The 18,851-nt window shown below is 45.9% G+C and overlaps 1 protein-coding gene across 2 annotated transcripts in view; it reads left to right on the plus strand.

The window, feature by feature from the left end:
- Creb3l2 (cAMP responsive element binding protein 3 like 2) overlaps positions 1-18,851 on the plus strand; it is a 108,745-nt gene that overhangs the window by 20,990 nt on the left and 68,904 nt on the right. The window contains exon 1 of one of the 2 annotated variants that reach the window (XM_047561869.1): positions 10,553-10,628. The exons of the other annotated variant lie outside the window; for it this stretch is intronic. The gene's annotated coding sequence lies outside the window, so the exon portion shown is untranslated. Of the gene's footprint in view, positions 1-10,552; positions 10,629-18,851 lie in introns of those variants that run through there. 2 annotated transcript variants of the gene reach the window in all.

Consider the following 18,851-nt stretch of genomic DNA (forward strand, 5'->3'; position numbering starts at 1 on the left):
AGTGGTTGAAGAAAAGTGATGGGGAGGGAAGAAGGTGGCCGGGCAGGGACCATGTTCAAGGCCGGAAGCTCAGGAAGTGTCGGCAGACTTGACCTTCCAGAGTTAAGGGACGTCTCCCTCTGAAGCCCCAGCCCCACATCCCTGTCTCTTTGTAGGTGACCAGCTGCCTGTGTTGGTGGTACAACTGAGACGCCTTGGCCCTGCAGGCTGTGCAGCTGTGCATCTCTGGCAGCCCCCGGTGCCCACCCTCTCCCACCTCATGCGTGAGGCCTCATGGGAAGCAGAGCCCTTCTTACCTCTTTGCTGCACATCTGAATTACTTCAGAAGGTTTTAAAAATTACAGGGTCTGAATCCCACCTAAGACTAACTCCAAATTTCTGAAGCTAGGGAGAAGAGCTTCTTCACCATCTCCAGACTGGATACATGTGTATACCAAGGTCTGCAGTATATATAGATGAAGTGGCGTGGAGAGTACACCAGTGGGTAGGTTTATGATCAGGTGTGGTGAGGTGCTGTCGTGGCACTTGGGCAGCAGGCCTACAGCACCTGGTTAAAACACTTTTGCTGTGATTGGCATGTTCTCCTGGAGAAGCCTGGGGAAAGGGCGCAGCACCTCTCCAAGGGACTGTAGTATGCAGCCAGGCTTGAGATCACTGGCCTCAAGGGTAAAATACTGAGTGACCCTTGCCGAGGACAGGAAAGGTGGGGCTGATGGCACTAAGGTTGAGATGAGTGGGAAGAGACTGTATCTGTCCTTTGGGGAAAGGTCAGCAGGTCTCAGCACATGTCCAGTGGCTGGGTGACCATATACTTAGGAAAGAAGCCCAAGAAGGCTTCTTACCCAAGAGAAAGTGGGTAAGAAGAAACTCTCGGCTAATAAAATATCCACATTGAACCCCAGACTTGGTCAATGAGAGTTCCGTAGTGCCATTAGTTCACTTACTGGTGTGCAGAAAGTGGATGTTTTTGAAAGATGCTGAATCCTTCGTTGGAGAACGTGGCCGCACAACATCTGGTTCCTTCACGTGGGAGTAGAATCACGGAGCAGGAAAACCACTGAGGGTCATCTGGCTCAGCCTCCCACACAGTGTCCCTCCCAGGGGCCTGAGCTGAATTGCTCTTGATTCATGCAGCTGGGTGGGATGATTCTAAGGTCACCGTTTTGAGAAGCCACTTTTAACTCTAGCAAATGAATACTGTTTAAAATGGTTTTCCTAAGAGAAAAATGCAAGCTGTCTTACACCAAGCTTGATTGCCTCCCTCTTTCCTGCTTTTTAAAATCGTGTGTTGAGGCTCTGGGAGAGGAACATCGTCTCAAGCAGAAGTGTGTGGGGGCTACTTCCTGTGGCTCCTCACTGCCAGGGTCCTGGCCCTCCTGAAATGTGCCCAGTGAGGTCTCCTTCCAGCTTTCTGGCTCTCCAGACGTGGTTCTGCTTTTACAGAGTACACAAGCAAAGGCCCCTCTGTCCCGCCTGCCAGGCTGGGGAACAAGTGACAAAGGCCCTTTAAGGGAGGGAGAGGGGGCCAGAGTCCTGCAGATGTGAGGTTACAGTGTGTCAGCCCAGCCCAGGAGCTGCAGCCAGCTCGCTGCAGAGGCTAAGTATGGGGCTCATTTGTGGGTTCTGGAAAAGAAATAGCCTGCTGATTATGAGTAATTCTAAGCCCCCTTCCAGGAGCCTCTAGGGAGCTCACAGAGAACTCAGTCTGTTCTGGACTTTTTGGAGCTTAGATACAGATTAAACTCTTGCTGAGTTCTCAACAACTGAGGGCCTTGTGGAGCTTGATCCTTACTTTCTTTTTCAGTGTCTACACCTGTAAAATACTGAAAAATATTAGTCTCTAAGCCTTTCAGCTTTTAGTGTTGCTGATCGTTTTAATGTGTTGCAGTTTATAAAGCACGTTTGTGGACATTTTCTCCTTGGATTCATACAACCTTCTAAAAGGTCTGAGTACCTCAGGCTCCGTGCTGTACTGTCTGTCACCCCTCCTCTCTGTAACTTTCCTTGGGCAACTTCTGTCGCTTCAGTCGCCACCTGTATTATGACGAGCACCTAGTTTGTATCTTTAACCTGGATCTCTAAGACCTGATTATCCAGTGCCAGCGGTCTCTCCACGGAGCCATCTCTAAGGCTCCTCAGCCACGTCTGCCTGAGTCTGGATTTGAATTTCTGGCTCCCGGGCTGTGTCCCAGACCTGTTCCATGTTGGCGAGTAGTACCGCTGTCTGTCCACTGGGACAAGCCGTGAACCTGGCACACATCCTTGACGCCAGCCTCTCCATAACATCTCATATCCGGTCTGCTGCTCAGTCCTGGGGATTGTCCTTCCTAAGTGCCTCTATTCCATCCATTTCTTTTCATCTTCTTGGTCCACCTTATTAAAGCCAAGCTGTCCCCATCTTTTACCAGGACTGGAATAGCCTGTGAGCAGCTCTGCTCACATGTATTCTGCCCTCTCTCTCCTTCCTGTTCCTCATATTTAGAAGAAATCTTTGAAAAATGTAGGTCTGATTATGTCATTGTCTTTTCTCAAACCCTTCAATGCCTTATATTGTTATAGTAAAAATGCAGTTCCTAACAAGGACTGCAGCTCCCTCTATGGTTTGATCTCTCTATAGCTCTTCCTGGCAATCTGTACGCCAGCCATAAGAGCCCCCTTCCTTATTAAAAGTTCTTTAAATATATTTCTTCCTGCCACAGGACCTTTGCACACACCATTCCTTTGTCTGGAACTGTCTTCCTTTCCTCTTCCCTTTGCTCAGTTAACTGATAATCCAGCTCTTATAGATCAGGGTTCCTTTATTTCAGAGGGATGATAATATGCTGTATTTCTGGCTCAGTACTTTGATGATCTGACTGACATCATCTCTCACATTAGTTTAGTTCCAACAGAGCAAGAATCCATTTGCTTTTCAAGACCATTGTAGCCCAGTTCTCAGAAATTTTGTTGAATAATTGAAAGGTGGGCAGGACAAATATTTTTATTTGTGTTTTTTTTTTTCACAAGATTTTTTTTAAAGCAGATGTCTGACATTGTTTCTTTTATTTCTAACTTTATAATATAGATAGTTCTGCCTCTAACAGATTCTTTCCATTATTTCTCATTCCCACTCGGTTCCTGCTTCATCTCAATCTCAGTGCAAGTCAGTGAAGGCAATCAATATGCCGGAGCAATCAATATGTCGTGTCAGAACACAAAACGCCAGCTCATAAAATGTTTTCAGATTGTTATAGTCTGATGAAAAGTTCCATAGTGATCTTTTAGAGAATTTAATTATGAAAATGGATGGAGAAGTCATTAATTATAAGCTCTGTATGGATAATTAAACAACATGAGCAGCTTTTTAAGAGAAGAGTTTTAAGCTCTAGTCGTACCGGTTTGGCTAAGATCCCTCTTCGCTTTCCTTGGCAGGCTCTGGGGTCTCAGATCCATCAGAGTCAGCCTCTGGACATACTTACTTACCGGTGCAGATGGGTCCTGTACTGCTACTCTCTTGAATTCTAGCCATCTTGGTTATCTTTTGCTGCCTGCGCCCTCTGAGGCCCACAGCTGACTAACTTTCTTTAGGCACACTTTCTTGTAGTTCCGGAGGTCTGTGGTCTTCCACTGTGTTCAGACAGAGTAGGTCCAGAGAGTCATCCTCTAGGAAACTGCACACCTTGCTCCAGACCTGAACCTGTTTCTTGAAAGTTCATCAGCTCTCTGTGAGCATCTGGATTTCCCTTAGGACCCAAGTTTTCTATACGAGGCAAATGAGTTGGAATAGGATCTCCAGGACTATTAGCTGGGGATTTCAAATCCTTTTAGTTTTTCATATTAGCCTAGTTCTTTAATTTTTCTGGTGTGAATTTTGTAGAAAGAGAAAGTTCTTTGTCATGTATAAATATTTTCAAAGAGTCCCGGAAGCTTTGTCTCCATTTTGTGATTTCCCTCAAACAGATAGGAGGATTCCATGACCAGGGTGTCTATCTGGGTACCTACTGGAAGGAACTCCCACTGTTGATCCATAATGTATTTACTTATGAGTTTTACACACTCCTTGGTGGTTAGTTCCCTTAGACATGTATAGAATTCATATAAAAAAATCTGTTTTCTTTTTATAAAAAATCTATTACTTTTCTAGGTTCGTCGTTTCCTTTTTCTTATCAATAAATAATAGTGTTATTTTTGCTCATCACAAAGAGTATTACCTCATTACAAAATTGAAAAGAAAATACATCTCTCAAAAACTCATTATTCGCTTCTCTGAGCAGCTATTAATTTCTGTTGCATTAGTAGGCAGACATTTTTCCACGAGTCTTCCTTGGACATAGCTGTGATTGATAATCTTCATGTAACTATTATGTCATACTCCTATATATTCAGCGATAGACCTTCTTCCTATTTCAGTACCCTCACTTTTTCACAGCTGTGTATCAGGGATTGTGAGTACATTTCATAGTTTCTTAACTTACAGTCAATTGTTATAATTTTAGGTTTTCCAAAATTTAGCTTTTCCATTTTTTCTCCTCTTTCAAATAGGTTGTCTTACTTTGTAATTAGTAATTCAGTTAATAATTTTGTTATTATTGTGATAATAATAAGGTGAAGAGAGTCGGATTATCCATCAGGAACATTCTGTGGCTGTGTGTGACCACCCAGGGAGGTCCAGGATGAAGGTGAGAACGTGTGCGCAGCGTGGAAAGCCATCGCGGGTCAGGACGGGGAGGACTTGACCCTGTGGGCGTTGACCTATCACAGCGCTGGCACACAGCAAGTCCTGCGGTGCCCGCAGCTCCCCTTATGTCCTACATAGCCACTTAACCTGCCTTCCACAATTTTGGGGGGAGGGGGTCACTCCAGATCTGAGTGGGCAGCTTTAAGCTCTCTGTAGGTTTCATTATTTTTCATTATTTTCCGTTGAAGTCGAGTCTAGCCCTCAGAACTCGCACGGGCTAACCTAGGGCTGGGCGCCCCTGAGGTTGGGAGCCCACCGTCCTGCAGGCTTGGAGCAAGTGCGGGCATCCTCCGCTCTCCCACGGAGGCCCACGGGCAAGGCTGCCTGCGATCGGTGGGCAGGGCGGCGGAGGAGGAGCTGCGAGAGAAAGCTGTTCTTAGAACAAGGCACATGCTGTTGGCTGCAGACATTCTTTCTTTCTGGAGGACACAGAAGTGGTGTTTAACGGCTGCTGGCCCCTGGCCCACCCTCCAGCCCTGTGGAATGTGCTCGTCTGGGCTGCTCCCCAGGCCTCCAGACTGGCTGCGGGGAGGGCCTCTGCCCTCCCCAGACCCTTGGCTCAGTGTCTCCTGCCGAAAGAAGGAATCTGTTTTGAAGACTCTGGGTTTCCTACCTGGGCCCTGCCCCTCATTGCACAACTGTCCTCTTAGAGAGGGAAGCTCATTTTTCTTTCTTAGAGTTGCCTTTTCTTCATTGAAAGTGCCTCACCCTGAATGTCAAGTTAAGAAACAGTTTATAAGAAACTGCTCTCCCCTTAACAGACAAGGTGTATGGGTCAACTCCAATTTCTGTGGTTTTACGCACGTATTCTCTATGAAATTGCTTCTCTATTTTTTATTTAGGAGATGATAGAAAAAGAATTTTCTAAAACAAAAGTCAATTTCTTCTTTAGGATTATATCTGGGCAATTTAAGTGGGAATCCTATTATATATTCTGTTCTTGTTCAGTAAATAGTAACTTTTGTGAATTAATTTATATACCATCAGCCCTTTGAGTTAAGTACCATTTTATAGATGAGGGGACTGAGACTTGAAGCCGGTAAGTAGCTTGTCCCTTGGGTGGTATCCTAATGTACCCATAACAGTGCCTTCAAGGTCAGGAGGAGGAAATGATTGAGCAAATGAAAATATCTTGAACTTTGTGGAAGTACTGGCTTCTTTGGGGCTAATGTGTAATTTTTTCTTTTAGCTTTTTATTTTGAAAGATTTCAAATCTGAGAAAAGTCATAAAAACAGTGCATTGAAGACATACATCCTTTAAATCCACTCGCTGCTATCTTTTGTTATATGCGCTTGTCTTTCTGTCTTTCTGAAAGCAGGTAGGGTTCTTTTTTTCTTGATGACCCTTTGAAAGCTGACACATCCTGACAGTCCATGTCTAAATACTTCAGCAGGAATCTCTGAGGAACAAAGAAATCTTCCCAAGGAACCTCATGAAAGTTATAATGCTTACAAAATTTATATTGATATACTATTATCTAATATATCTGTGTTCAGATTTCTCTAGTTGTCCCCAAAATGTCCTTTATAGCTACCACTTTTTTTTTATCACATATCCAAAGATCAAACGTTGCTTTCATGCTGTGCAATCTAGATATCATTCCCTTTCTTTTCAGACCAGGACCAGTTTGCTTTGGCTTAACTTAGATGACAGATCTTGTCCCTCCCCACCGAGCATTCCCGCTGTGTCCTTACTCGACACCTGTTGTTTTACTGGCTACCGCGTCTTCTTTGCTTCTCTCTCTTCTACTTTACTTTTTTTATTGACCATTTTTTTTCCTTTTCTCCCCTTTCTTACTCCTTTTCTCTGATCCATCATAACTTGTTGCCATTGCTTGATGGTACAAATTAGAAACAGGTGGAGAAGCAGGTGGAACTCACCAGCCTGGATTCATACGCAGGTTGGGACAGAAACCCGGGGTAAGGGGAATGGGGGACTGATCTAGTTGCTGGAGGAGACTCAGGAGCTTGGCCCAACACCAGACTGAGAGAATGTGAAAAGAGCCAATTCCATTCCTGGGAAATGTTAGCAGAGTGGGATGGGAAGGGACATGGGATGCAGCAGCATGGAGGAGAAATAAAGACTGTGGGCTCTCAGGTCAGACAGTTCAGGTGGGTGGTTTACCAACTGGCTGTGCTGTGTGATCCCGGGAAAGTGACTGGGCTCTCTAACTGTGTGTTCTCCACCCACAGATGAAAGAGTATTATCAACTGTGCAGCCTTGAGTTGAGGATTAGGCAGAATGCGTATTAAAACAAAGACGCTGACATTTAATTGGCACTTACCCAGTGTCCCATCGAATGGGTGGAATATCACAGGTAGGGGCATCCCAGGTAGGCGAAGGTTGGAAGTTCATGCAGGCAGCCCACTGGACGCTGATTTGGGGGTTGGAGCTCAGGGTAGACTCTTGTAAGGCAGTTTCAGCAGGAGAGGCTGAGGCATAACTCTTCGAAGACATGGGGTTCAGCACCTGGAACAGAACCCAAGAGCCAGAACCAACTATCCCTTCAGGTTCAAGTGAACAGCATGGGTGGCTTGCTGCTGAGCCACCAGGGGCATGTCTTGTTTTGAGTTCACATTAGGGAGGACCCAGGGTGAGGGAGCAGTTGTGGGAGGAGAGCTGGGGCTCAAAATAAGCCTGGCCTTCAATCCCATCTTAGGACTGTGGTGTGATGACCACGATTATACACCAGAGGTGCTTTTCCTGCCTGGAGTTAGGGTGGTGGTCACTAGCTAGATGATGATACCTTGACCGGGAACTCAGAGCCCAGGCTGCAGCGCTGATCTCACTCACCCGCTTCTGTCTCCGTGTGCTCAGGCTGCCGTAAACCGGGTGGCTGGAACAGCAGCTGGAGGCTGAAGGTCTGAGCCCAGATGCCAGCTTGGCAGGGTTCTGGCCACTCAAAGATACACTGGTGACTGGGCCGCAGTATATGACACAGACACTCAGTCCATAGCCTCCTCCTTCTGGACCCCATCCTCAGAAGCTGGAATCCATGTGACGCAGGTGTTACCTTGAGCTGTGTCCTGCGTACACATGTTGGGTGGAGGCAGAGACTGATTCGGAGACCCCATCCTGGCAGCTTGTCGAAAGACTTAGCAGGGGACTCTCATGAGCTCCCAACCCCCCTATGACATACACCTTTCCTCTCTCTGTCCTACTGTTGTGATTTTGTGGTGCTGGGGATTGAACCCCCAAGTGTTCCATTACTGAGCTACACCCCCAACCGTTTTTATTTTTTATTTTGAGAATGGGTCTCACTAAGTTGCTTAGTTTGGCCTTGACTTGGGATCCTCTTCCATCAGCCTCCCAAACTGCTGGGATTACAGGCATGTCCACTGTGCTCACCTTAGTTTCTCTTTTTATCATTTCCTTATTATTTGTTAATTTTTATTCTAGAGGTATGAAACGAAGGCAAAATATGTTATTGTTTATTGTCTGCAAATTAAACTTTCTATAACCCAAAGTGAGGCCGCCACCTCCTTCTCTCTAAAAGATTCCAAGGTGCTCTCTTCTCTCCGACCCCTGACTGCAGTCAGCATATGCTTCTTAAATATTCACATTCAACATCAAGGGTGGAGTCCCACCTTTGTCCTGAGCACTAGTGTGCCTGGTGTTTCCAGTTTTCTTTGGTGACTGAAATTGCTTTTGCTTTTACCTGCTTTCTGAAAGAGCATCATGTTACCATCCACCTTATGAGAGCAAAGTTTTTAAGGTATTTAAGCAAGCTGTATAATCAGATTATACAGTAATATGCACTAGGATATAAGAAGATGCAACCAGCCTTACTTTTTCACTTTCTAGAAGAACTTCATGGTTATTCACATTTGTACTTCCTTTTCCTAGTCTCTCTCTTGGGCTCCTCTCTCTTGGTAACCCCCTAAACCTGCTCCCCCAAGCCCCCCAATCCTCCCAATCCTGTCAATGAACATCACCCTTCTTCCTTGGCGACCAGTGGGTCTTCACAGGTGCTTCATGAACCAGCAGTGGGGTCTGAGAACTTGTTAGGAAGACCTTTTCCTGGGCCCTGAGACCGACCACTGAATTAGGAACTCTAGGAGTGAGATACAGCTTCCGTGGTTTAGTAAACTCTCCCAGTGATTCTGACCCTCCCCGAAGTTTAAGAATTTCTGCATCAGATTAGGAGGCCACATTCCATGCATTTATCTCCCTATTGCCTATTTTGTCATAAATAACAGAATTTTTATTTTGCTCCTCCCTTAGATACAGACTGAAACCATTTTAAGTGGAGTGATAGTTTTAAGTGGAAATCACCCTGGTCAATTCACTTAACAATAGATTAGAGCTTAGGATGTGTGTCAAAGCTTTGTGGATAGTTGAGATATTCAGCTGGGAATCCAGGGCTTCCTTGTCCTAGTCACGTCACTTCTGTAAGTCAGCTTAATCACTACTTTCTGCAGGTAAGGTGGTATGAGGAAGTACTCCAGGAGAACCAATAGCATTGTCCTAATCACCTGTGGGTTCTCTTAACATTTTAATATTAGTATTCTAAAATTATAGATATAGTTCCAAAGCCTCTAAATCAAGGAGTTTTTGCCATTGACTTGGTTTAATCATTGAAGGGTAAAAGAATCAAATGCCTAAATTAGCAAAATTCCATATATTTCATTTTTTGACTTTCCCCCACTCTTGCTATGTATCCTGTGTGTTTGAAAGACAGAGGGCCGACTGGATTTCTGTTTATTGGAAAATTGTCAGTTAGCTGCCTCACTGCGTGGGCACTTGCCTCCTCTGTCTCATTTCCCGAGTGGAATCATCTCTGTATAAAGCTAGATTATTGTAGTCACTGCTGTAATCTGGAAAAAAGTAGAATTCTACGAATTTGGAAGCAGTCAGTGTGTCCAGATGATTCAGTGTCTGACTTCCTTGCATGTGGCACCTGCTTCTCTCTCCTGGCTCAAGCACACCTCCTTGTGGGGGTGCAGGTGGTGCAAAGACAGCTTGCTTTTACCTGAATGCCCTGGCTTTTCTGGATGGCTTAGAACTCTTGCATTCGGTGAGCTGGTGGCCTCAGATGCTTCAGTGTCTGTGATGAGTGTGCAGAAGGATAGACAGTCCCCTGTTGAAGCACGTGATTTGGTAGCGAGGGTGTTCTGGGAGCCGGAGGTTGCTGGTAGAGTAAGTGAGGGTTTCCTTAATATGGAAATTTTTGGAATAGGAGGTTCTGTTTAGACCTTCTATGGATTTATTTCTGCTGAAAATAGATTACCCTGCATTTTTGCTTTGATGTAGTCATTACTTGGTGATTCTTATTTTTTCTTTCTTGAACAGATTGGCCAAATGTTGTCCTAAACAGTGAATGGAAAGGAAATTTTTTTTTTGTTTGTGTGTTTTTTGTTTTCTGTTTTTTTAAAAAACACCAAAACAAAGGGTTAATGACCATTTCTGTTTTAAGTTTATAAAAACAAATCAAGTAATGCCTGGACATAATTACCCCTGTACCAGCAATAAAAGGAGGAGGATTTCAAGAGGCTGGGGAAGAAATTGGACAAACTCCATAGTATAAACATGTTTCATGAAGGATGAAGTTAGAAGAAAATTTAAATTCAATCTGTTAAAAAAACCACATGAACAATAAAACCAAGGCAGCAGGTTGTTGGTGGTAATGACACCAGGAATTAAGTAGCGGGATTTCTGATAAGATCAGGATTCAAAATAGTGTATCCAGAGGGCAGGAGGATTGATGTCCATCTTTGGGCAAGCAGGAAAGTAGCATGCATTGTTGGAAGCAGTCTTTCCCGGGTGGTAGGTTGGGCTCAGAAGGGAAATGAGGCTGCGAGCTGGTGTGAGCGGGACAGAGCGGAAGGACACATCTTCGTGGAGAGCAGAGGACCCCACGCTGAGAGGCACCGCCACAGGCCAGAGGCCGTGTTCAGAATCGCCTTGCTGGTAGGAAACCCCGTGTGCTGGGCAGAGCGGGGAGGCACGTGTGTGTGTGTGAATGATGGGGCGCGAGGGCGGAGGAGGTAGGAATTCGTCTCTTGGGTAAATATTTACGCAGTACCTGCTTTGTGCCAGATTCTCCATGCTGAGTGCTGGGGTTAAGGCCGTGAATCAAACAGACAAAGCTTCCACCCCACGGAGCTTTTAGTGGGGAAACCCAGGAAACAGACCCCAAAGTCTATAATTACCGAGGAGGTGTTCACAGCATGGAGGACAGTGAATCAGGACGGGCGGGAGCAGGCTGGCGTCTTGGGGTGGTGCAGCACATAGGTGGAGGATGTGCCAAGGCCTCTGGCACTGAGGCTGGGGAAGATGCAGTCACACTGGAGGCTGGCAGAGTGTTCCCGAGGGAGGGCGCGTGCCAGGGTGTGCTGAGGCAGGGTGGCACGGAGCCCCAGGGCAGGGTGACGGGGTGGGGCAGAGGCTGGGGCTGGGAGAAGACCCAGGGGCCAACAGCAGAGGCACGCGGGCCAGCGACCAGCTGTTCATCCCACAGCAAGTCCGGATCGGAAGTCAAGGGGCACAGGATCTGAGAAGAAGCATTCAGAGTCCTTCTGCGGGACTCTTTAAATATATAAAGGAAATAGTCCCCAGGTCAGAGCCACATGACCTTCCAGCAAGTACTGAGACAGCTTGATCTCTAGGGGACGTGGCTGTATGATTCAAGCTGCTCAGTACTGTTCTAAGTGATTTAGTGAGTTTAGCCTTCCTGGTTTTTGGTTTTATTTTAAGAGAGAGACTTGTTAGGTTGCTGAGTCTGGCTTGGAATTCACCGTCCTCCTGCCTTGGCCTCCAGAGTTGCAGGGATTATAGGAGTGAGCCTCCCCGTTTCTGTTCCTGGTTTTTGTTTTAAAACCTCAGGGCCCCTCTTCAGGTGGACATTCGCTGATCCTCTGACTCTGGGCCTGACTTCGGGTGGGTTGGAGAATGGGCACGCAGGGGAACGGGATGCCAGAGTTCACGGGTCTTCAGGTTTATAGAGTCACAGGGGAGCAGTGGTTCCTAGGAGGAGGGGAGCCCCGTGGTTCCTAAAAGGTAAAAGTCAGCCACAGGGACACTGAGCCGTGGGCTGTGAGGAGGGCTGGCTCACAAGATGAGGAGAGAGACACCTGCCAGTGAGCAGGAGACTCGAGGGTCTTTCAGGAAGCAACAGAGAATGAGCCTGAGAATTTCCAAGGAGAGAGCATAGACAGGAGTGGCCACGGTGTGGACCAGAGGCTGAGGTGTGGCCGTCGGAGAGAGAAGAAGAAGCTTCACAGGCTGGGGGTGTTGCACAACCTAGCCTGTGCAGGGCCCTGGGTACCACCCCCAGTACCCCCAAAACACAAACAGAAAATCCCCAAAAGATTCAAAGTGGGCACAGGGGAGTCCTCTAGTCTTTTAGCTACTGGGGGGCTGAGGCCAGAGGTGTCTCTTGAGACCAGGAATTCCAGGCCAGGCTGGGCAGTATAGCAAGACTTCATCTCCAAACTAAAAACCCAGAAAACAAAAATGAGGCTTCATTTCTCCAGAGACAACAGGCTCCTGAGAGGAAGGGAGAGACCCACCAGGGTGGAGGTGGACAGGGAAGGGCAGCAATGCCTTGGGAACCAGAGCCCCAGACGTGCAGCAGGAACCCAGGCCTTGAGACTGGAGCATCCCGAGTGTGTCCTGTGAAGGTGGGAAGAAGACCTCCCTCAGGAGGCGGGTGGGGAAAGGCCGAGGTCCTTCCAGGTCCCCCGGATGCACAGAGGGCCTGACTCAGCCTGGGCTTTGGCGGGCGTGGGTCCCCACCGCGTTTCTTCCCTGTTCTAATTCAAAGTACTTACGTACTTTCCCCCAAACTACTGCATAATTATGTGCTGGCCTGATCTCAAGGAACTGAACTAATTTAATTTAAATGAGGAAGATGAAGGCCAAATGGAAACATTTAAAATTCTCATCTATCTTCTCCAATTTATAATTTAGAGGAAGGAAATGAATTTAATGCAGTATACAAACATTTAATTAACAATATGTTTCTTACCAAACAATAGATTCATTTTTGAAGCCCATCCTTCTTTTTGAGTAAAAGGAACAATCTCCTTTTAAGTTTAAAAAATTGAGAAGTACTTAAAAAGATTATATTTATCTGTTAATTTAAATAAAATAAGCCAGATGCCTTCCTAGCACTGGTTGTACTGTGGTGAAATATGCACACTTAGCCTGAATTCAGCTGCTTCCTCTCTCACAGGTGTGAACTTTAGGTCCAGGGGTAATTGATGCAATGATGTCTCTTATTGACTACTTCCAGGCCAATATATCTCGAATCCTGACTGATTCCTGCTTGTCTTTGTCTCTGTTGCTAAGTCTTGGAAAGACTGTAGCCAGAGTCAATAAAATTCGAACACTTGGCAGAACCTCAGTTTGCAGTTTTTTCCTTCTTTTTTATTCTCTTCCCACCCACGTGTGTGTGTGTGTGTGTGTGTGTGTGTGTGTGTACACATGTATATGTGTGTCTATTTTTGCATTTATTTGTAGTCACTGTATTTTCAGCCTGCGTTCTCATGAAAAGTCTGTTATGAGCTCAGCACTTATTGTTCCTTAGAGGTGGTGTTACATAATGGAAAATTCATGAACTGTGTACGCAGACAGATGGTAGCTTAAATTCTGGCTCCAGCACATTCAAACCACATGACCTTGGCAAGATACTTAACCTCGGTGATTCTCAGTTTACTGCCCTATAAAATGGGTCCAATCATATTTATCTAATGGGGGAGTTGTGAGAATTCACAATGTAATTTGAACTGTATGTTTTACTAGATGTTAAAAGCATCTAGTAAAATGTTCCCACAAGTGGAAGTTACTGTGGATACTGTTGTTTTTGTTAGAGAATTGCAATGGGAACAGGAAGTAATGAGAACTGTAAAATCTAGGGAAGGGGAACATGGGAGAGAAGGCCTCTAAGAAATAAAGGGAGGAGAGTGAACATGATAAGTTATCCAGGCGAGTATTTAATCACTCAGTTTTCTATTTTACTAGTAAACTGATAGTACAAGCACTTTAAATTTTATGACACTTTCCTCACTGGATGGCAGAGGATGAAGTTTACCTTGGATCGTTTCATTAGTGTCTATCACTTGATTTTCATCCTCATTTCCTTCACCCTGGTTTGTGGAATATTTGAAAGCATTGATCCAGTTCCCTGTCTTCAAAGAGTTGAATGCCACATGTATATCTCTTTTCTTTTGGAAAAATTTTTGAGGGTGACATGTGACTTTTTTGCTGTGTAACACATCATGATAGAGCTTAGTGACTTAAAATGACAGCAGTGAATTCAGCCCACAATCCTGATTTGGAATGGGCTCATGTGGACAGCGTCCGCTGGTCTCACTTAGGCTTACACATGCCTCTGTGGTGAGCTGCTAGGGTGCAGTCTGCTCGGCTTCCGAGGGGTGGCTGGTGATCAGCTGGGGTGACAGAGGAAGGAAGGTGGGGAGGTCGCTCCTTGGGTTCTCACCATCCGAAAGACTAGCCCTGGCTAGTTCAGATGGCAGCTCAGGCTTCTGAGAGAAGGACTGGAAATCCTGGGGACTTCCTGCGGCCCAGTTTCAGAACTGGGATGGTGTCACTTCTACCGTTCTTCTGACCAGAGCAACTCAAGGCTGTCCCAGAGTCAAAGAGCAGAGTGACCTCTCAATGGGAGGAACTGCAAAGCATTAAGGACAGTTTTGCAACCCTTCCCATATGGGAATTCTACAGCCTGAAATGATAAGTCACTTCTGGCCCTTTGGTGTCCAGAATTTTCTTTTTCTCCTGAAGCCCACAGTAGTTTAATTTTTTTTTCAAGACTTGGTGTTATGAAATGACCCCCAAAGGACCACATGCCAAGAGACGTAGTCACCAGCCTGTGGAGCAGCTGGGAAGTGGCGGGACCTTTAGAAGGTGGGGGCTAGTGGAAGGAAGTTAGGTCACTGGGGACATGCCCTAGCTGGCTCTGTTGGGACCTTGGGCTCTTCGTTTCCTTCCTTTTGCTTCCTGGCTGCTGTGAGGTGAGCGTTTTCCTCTGCCACGTGCTTCTGCCGTGATGTCCTGCCTTGCCACAGGCCCCAAAGCAACAGGGCCAAGTAGCCATGGACTGACACCTCTGAAACCATAAGCCGAATTAAATCTTCTTTTCACAGCAAGGGAAGACTGACTAATGCACATGGCATTCTGAAGACCAAAAAAGATGCGTAGGTTCTCGCATCCCTTCTGTTGCAGCCAGATCTCAAGTTTGTAACGTGCTGATGCTGGAGAATGGCCCCTGAGCCCACTGGCCTCCCTTGGGTTCCATCCCTTACAAATTCACTCACCCTTCTCTGGGCAGCGGCCAGGCAGTGTGGGCAAGTGTCAGCTTGGTGACCCTGCTGAAGGCCACTCAAGTGGCTCTGACCCAGGGGCAGCTTATTCATTGCTTCTGATTCAGAAGGGGTGACATGAGCAACGGGGTCCTCCCTCCCTCACTTGGGCTCTTGGGATGTTTAACCCTTGCTTTGCAGCAAATTCTGAGTCCCTCAAATATTGCTATTTTAAACTCTTTTTATCCATCAGATGATCTCAAGCTGCTGGGCATTTGAAAGTAGCTAAGGGTTTATTTTCTGATCATTTTGAGGGAATAGAAATTCTATCATTTTCCCCAGACACTGGATTTAGGATCTCAGTGATTTGTTTTTAAGTCTTAAACTTAACAGGGTTTATTTTTAGCATGGATTTTATCTCAGAGTACTAACCTGTGTTAGACCATTAAGTCTGCTACTCATAGCCTTGGTCTTCTATACCTCTCGTAACACAACACTTTCTGATTATCTTCTGGCCGGTAAGCTTTACTCTGTTCCCATTGAGGCACGACCCCAGGTTAGTGCATGAACAAAGGAGGGAGAGGAGATCATGGAGTTGGGTATAGTGATGAGCTAGACTTAGGAGAGACCTCTGACATGGCTGATTCAGTTTAGGACTTTTCAGGACTTCTGTGGGTCAGCTATGCCAGACATGATGTTCCCACCTTTTGGGAGGGGGTTCTGTTGTGTGGGCCCCATTCCCTTAGGCCCAAACAGTCTTCTACCCTGTGTTGCAGCAAGTAGGAGGAACTCATCTGAGGTGTTCTTGCTCATTGATCAGTTAATGTCTTGGTAGAAGAATGAGATCAATGACTCTGCATTTACCGCCTGTCAGATACCCAGTCATCTTTCTTACAGGTGTGTCCTTTGAAACTACTTGTAAAGCACATAAATCAAATGGAGGGAGTAGAAATAATTTGGGTAATCAAAATAGTCTCCATGTTCTTAAGATGAAGAAACGTCATCCATCTTCTCTTGAGCTTAAGGGTTCTTTACTAGTTGAGGGACTGGTCTGGTTGTTTGGGTTACAGTTCTATATATTTTCAGGTGGTAAGCCGTCAGGGCCAAATGGAGACAGGTGACAGGTGTGACAGGTGACCCCAAGGTGGCATAGCTCAGCAGCTCTGTGGATGGTCAGGATGCAGCATTAATGTTCTCCTGAAGGGCAGGGAGAGCATTAGAGTCGTCACTTGTGAACTTATTTATTTGGTTTCTGCCCTGTCTAAGCACTGGGTTAGAGCTCCTGTGGCCACATCTTTAGGAAGGGGAAATAGGTAAAAATGTACAAATTAAGGGACAGCATAGTAAGAGAACTGAAGGGAGGAGTCTGTAGGTGGACTCTGGGTGCACAGTGACGTGATTTCCTGAGTGAGTGGACAGGGCGTGGGGGGTGAAGTAGGAGGGGGAGTTCGTTCCAGGCTGTGGGAATCTTGTGTCCACGGCCGGGGGATGTGGTTAGCACCGTCTGTTCCGGGAGCGCCCCCTTTACATCTGGCTGGACCAGAGTAGGTGGTGCGGCAGGAAGAAACACACAGGAAGCATTTGGGGGACTGCGACGTACATCAGGAGGGAAGGCGGGGAAGAGCCACGCACTGCTTCTGGAACGGCCTGTGTTGGACAAAGTGAAATGCAGCCCTTCCACACTGGCTTTCCCGAAGGTGGCATGTCTTTTTTTCTAGAAAAAGTGAACCAATTCATCTAGCCCCGTGGGAAGCGTCCCACCCGCCTGCACGGTCTAACCTCAGGCGTGAGGCATTCTGCTGTATGTTAGTGGTCGCAGATCTTCGCCCAGCTCAAAGGATTCAGGACCTGGGTCCTGAATGGAAACAAAACTTACTTTGTGCTGTTTGAATGTGGCGTAGCTGGGCCATGGTTTCTGTGTATGGATTGCCAGGGCCAGAAGCTTGGAGAACAGAGGTGGGGAGGGGAGAGGGGAAGGCAGAAGTGGCCGAGGTGGAGAGGAGAACTAAAGAGAGAGCCAGGTTCTGATTTAGAGGACATCTTCTTTGAAGCTAGTTCCATTACAGGAGGCCTGCAGCGGGGAGGGGTCTCAGCAGGACACAGAAGTGGTGGAATGATGATCATTTGAATGAAAACAAACATTCGTTTGTATTGAAATTGTGCTCCTGAAGACAGCCAGAGAGTGGGAGAAAAGCTTTGCCACACACACTTCAGCGAGAGCAAGAATCTCCAGAATCTATAAAGAACTCAAAAAACTCTACACCAAGAATACGAATAACCCAATCAATAAAGGGCCTAAGGAAATGAGCAGACCCTTCATAGAAGAAGATGTACAAGCAATCAACAGACATATGAAAAAATGTTCAACATCTCTAGTAATAAGAGAAATGCAAATCAAAACTACCCTAAGATTTTATCTCACCCCAATTAGAATATCTGTTATCAAGACTACAAGCAACAACAGGTGTTGGCGAGGATGTGGGGGGAAAGGCACACTCATACATTGCTGGTGGGGTTGCAAATTGGTGCAGCCACTCTGGAGAGCGGTGTGGAGATTCCTTAGAAAACTTGGAATGGAACCACTATTTGACCCAGCTATCTCACTCCTGAGCCTATGCCCAAAGGACTTAAAATCAGCACACTACAGTAATGTAGCTACATCAATGTTTATAGCAGCCCAGTTCACAATAACAAGATTATGGAACTAGTTGCCCTTCAATGGATGAATGGATAAAGAAGCTGTGGTATATATACACAATGGAATATCATTCAGCCATGAAGAAGAATGAAATTATGGCATTTGCAGGTAAATGGATGGAGTCGTAGAATATCATGCTAAGTGAGATAAGCCAATCCCCCAAAACCAAAGGCTGAATGATTTTTCTGATAAGTGGATGATGATACATAACCGGGCAGGTAGGAGGGAGGCAGGAATGGAGGAAGGATAGATTGTATAGAGGAAAATGAGGGGTGGGGGGAAGGAAAAATAATAGAATGAGACAAACATCATTACCCTGTGTACATGTTTGATTACGCAAATGGTGTGACTACTTCTTGTACAACGAGAGAAACAACAGTTGTACCCCATTTGTGTACAATGAATCAATATTAAAAAAGAAAGAAAGAAATCGTACTCCACCAGTCAGGTCTTACTCATTTCACATACTTACTGCATTTTAACTTCATTTCTATGTATTAGTGGGAAACAGCTGTTTAAAAATAATTATAATGCCTTTTGGATCGTCTCTGATTCAGACTCTGTCCTGCCACCAAATACTTGGCATAGAGTGGCAGCAAAATCTGAGTCCTGAAATCTAGTGCTTTGCTTAGCATTTTAAGCATCAAATGAGGAGTTATTTCAAATGAATTAAAAGCACTCAGTAAGAGAAGAGAAATTCTACCTGTAGCAACAAAGATAAGGATTTGAATGTGTCCAGTGGAGGTCCCCAGGGTCCTGGAGGAAGCCATTTGGTCTTTCTCACCTGCCTCTCTGAGGCGGTTCTAGTTTTATCACTTACACTTAAGTTCTTTTTTAAAAATGTGATGCCAAGATAGCAGGTTATATTTTATAAATCTAAGTGGTGGGTTTCAGGGCTATCTGTTCATCCCTCCCCCCAATGACTCTTTGTTTCCCCACATTATTTCCCAATTAGAACAAAATTTTAATCACAAAGCAGAAGTGACAGTGCCAGGTGCCCCTCTTATTTCCCGGGGCCCATGAGTGCCTTTGAACCTGGGGTCGTTTAATGGTGGGGCTCTGGGGGACATGAAGGAGGTGCAGTGCGAGGAACCACTCGCTACCCTCCGCACGCAGCCAGTCAGAATGCCGCTGTCTTCATCCGCCCAGCCGGTGCCGCTTGAAGTAAAGACG

Source organism: Sciurus carolinensis, chromosome 8 (assembly GCF_902686445.1).
Source record: "Sciurus carolinensis chromosome 8, mSciCar1.2, whole genome shotgun sequence".
Lineage (NCBI taxonomy): Eukaryota > Metazoa > Chordata > Mammalia > Rodentia > Sciuridae > Sciurus > Sciurus carolinensis.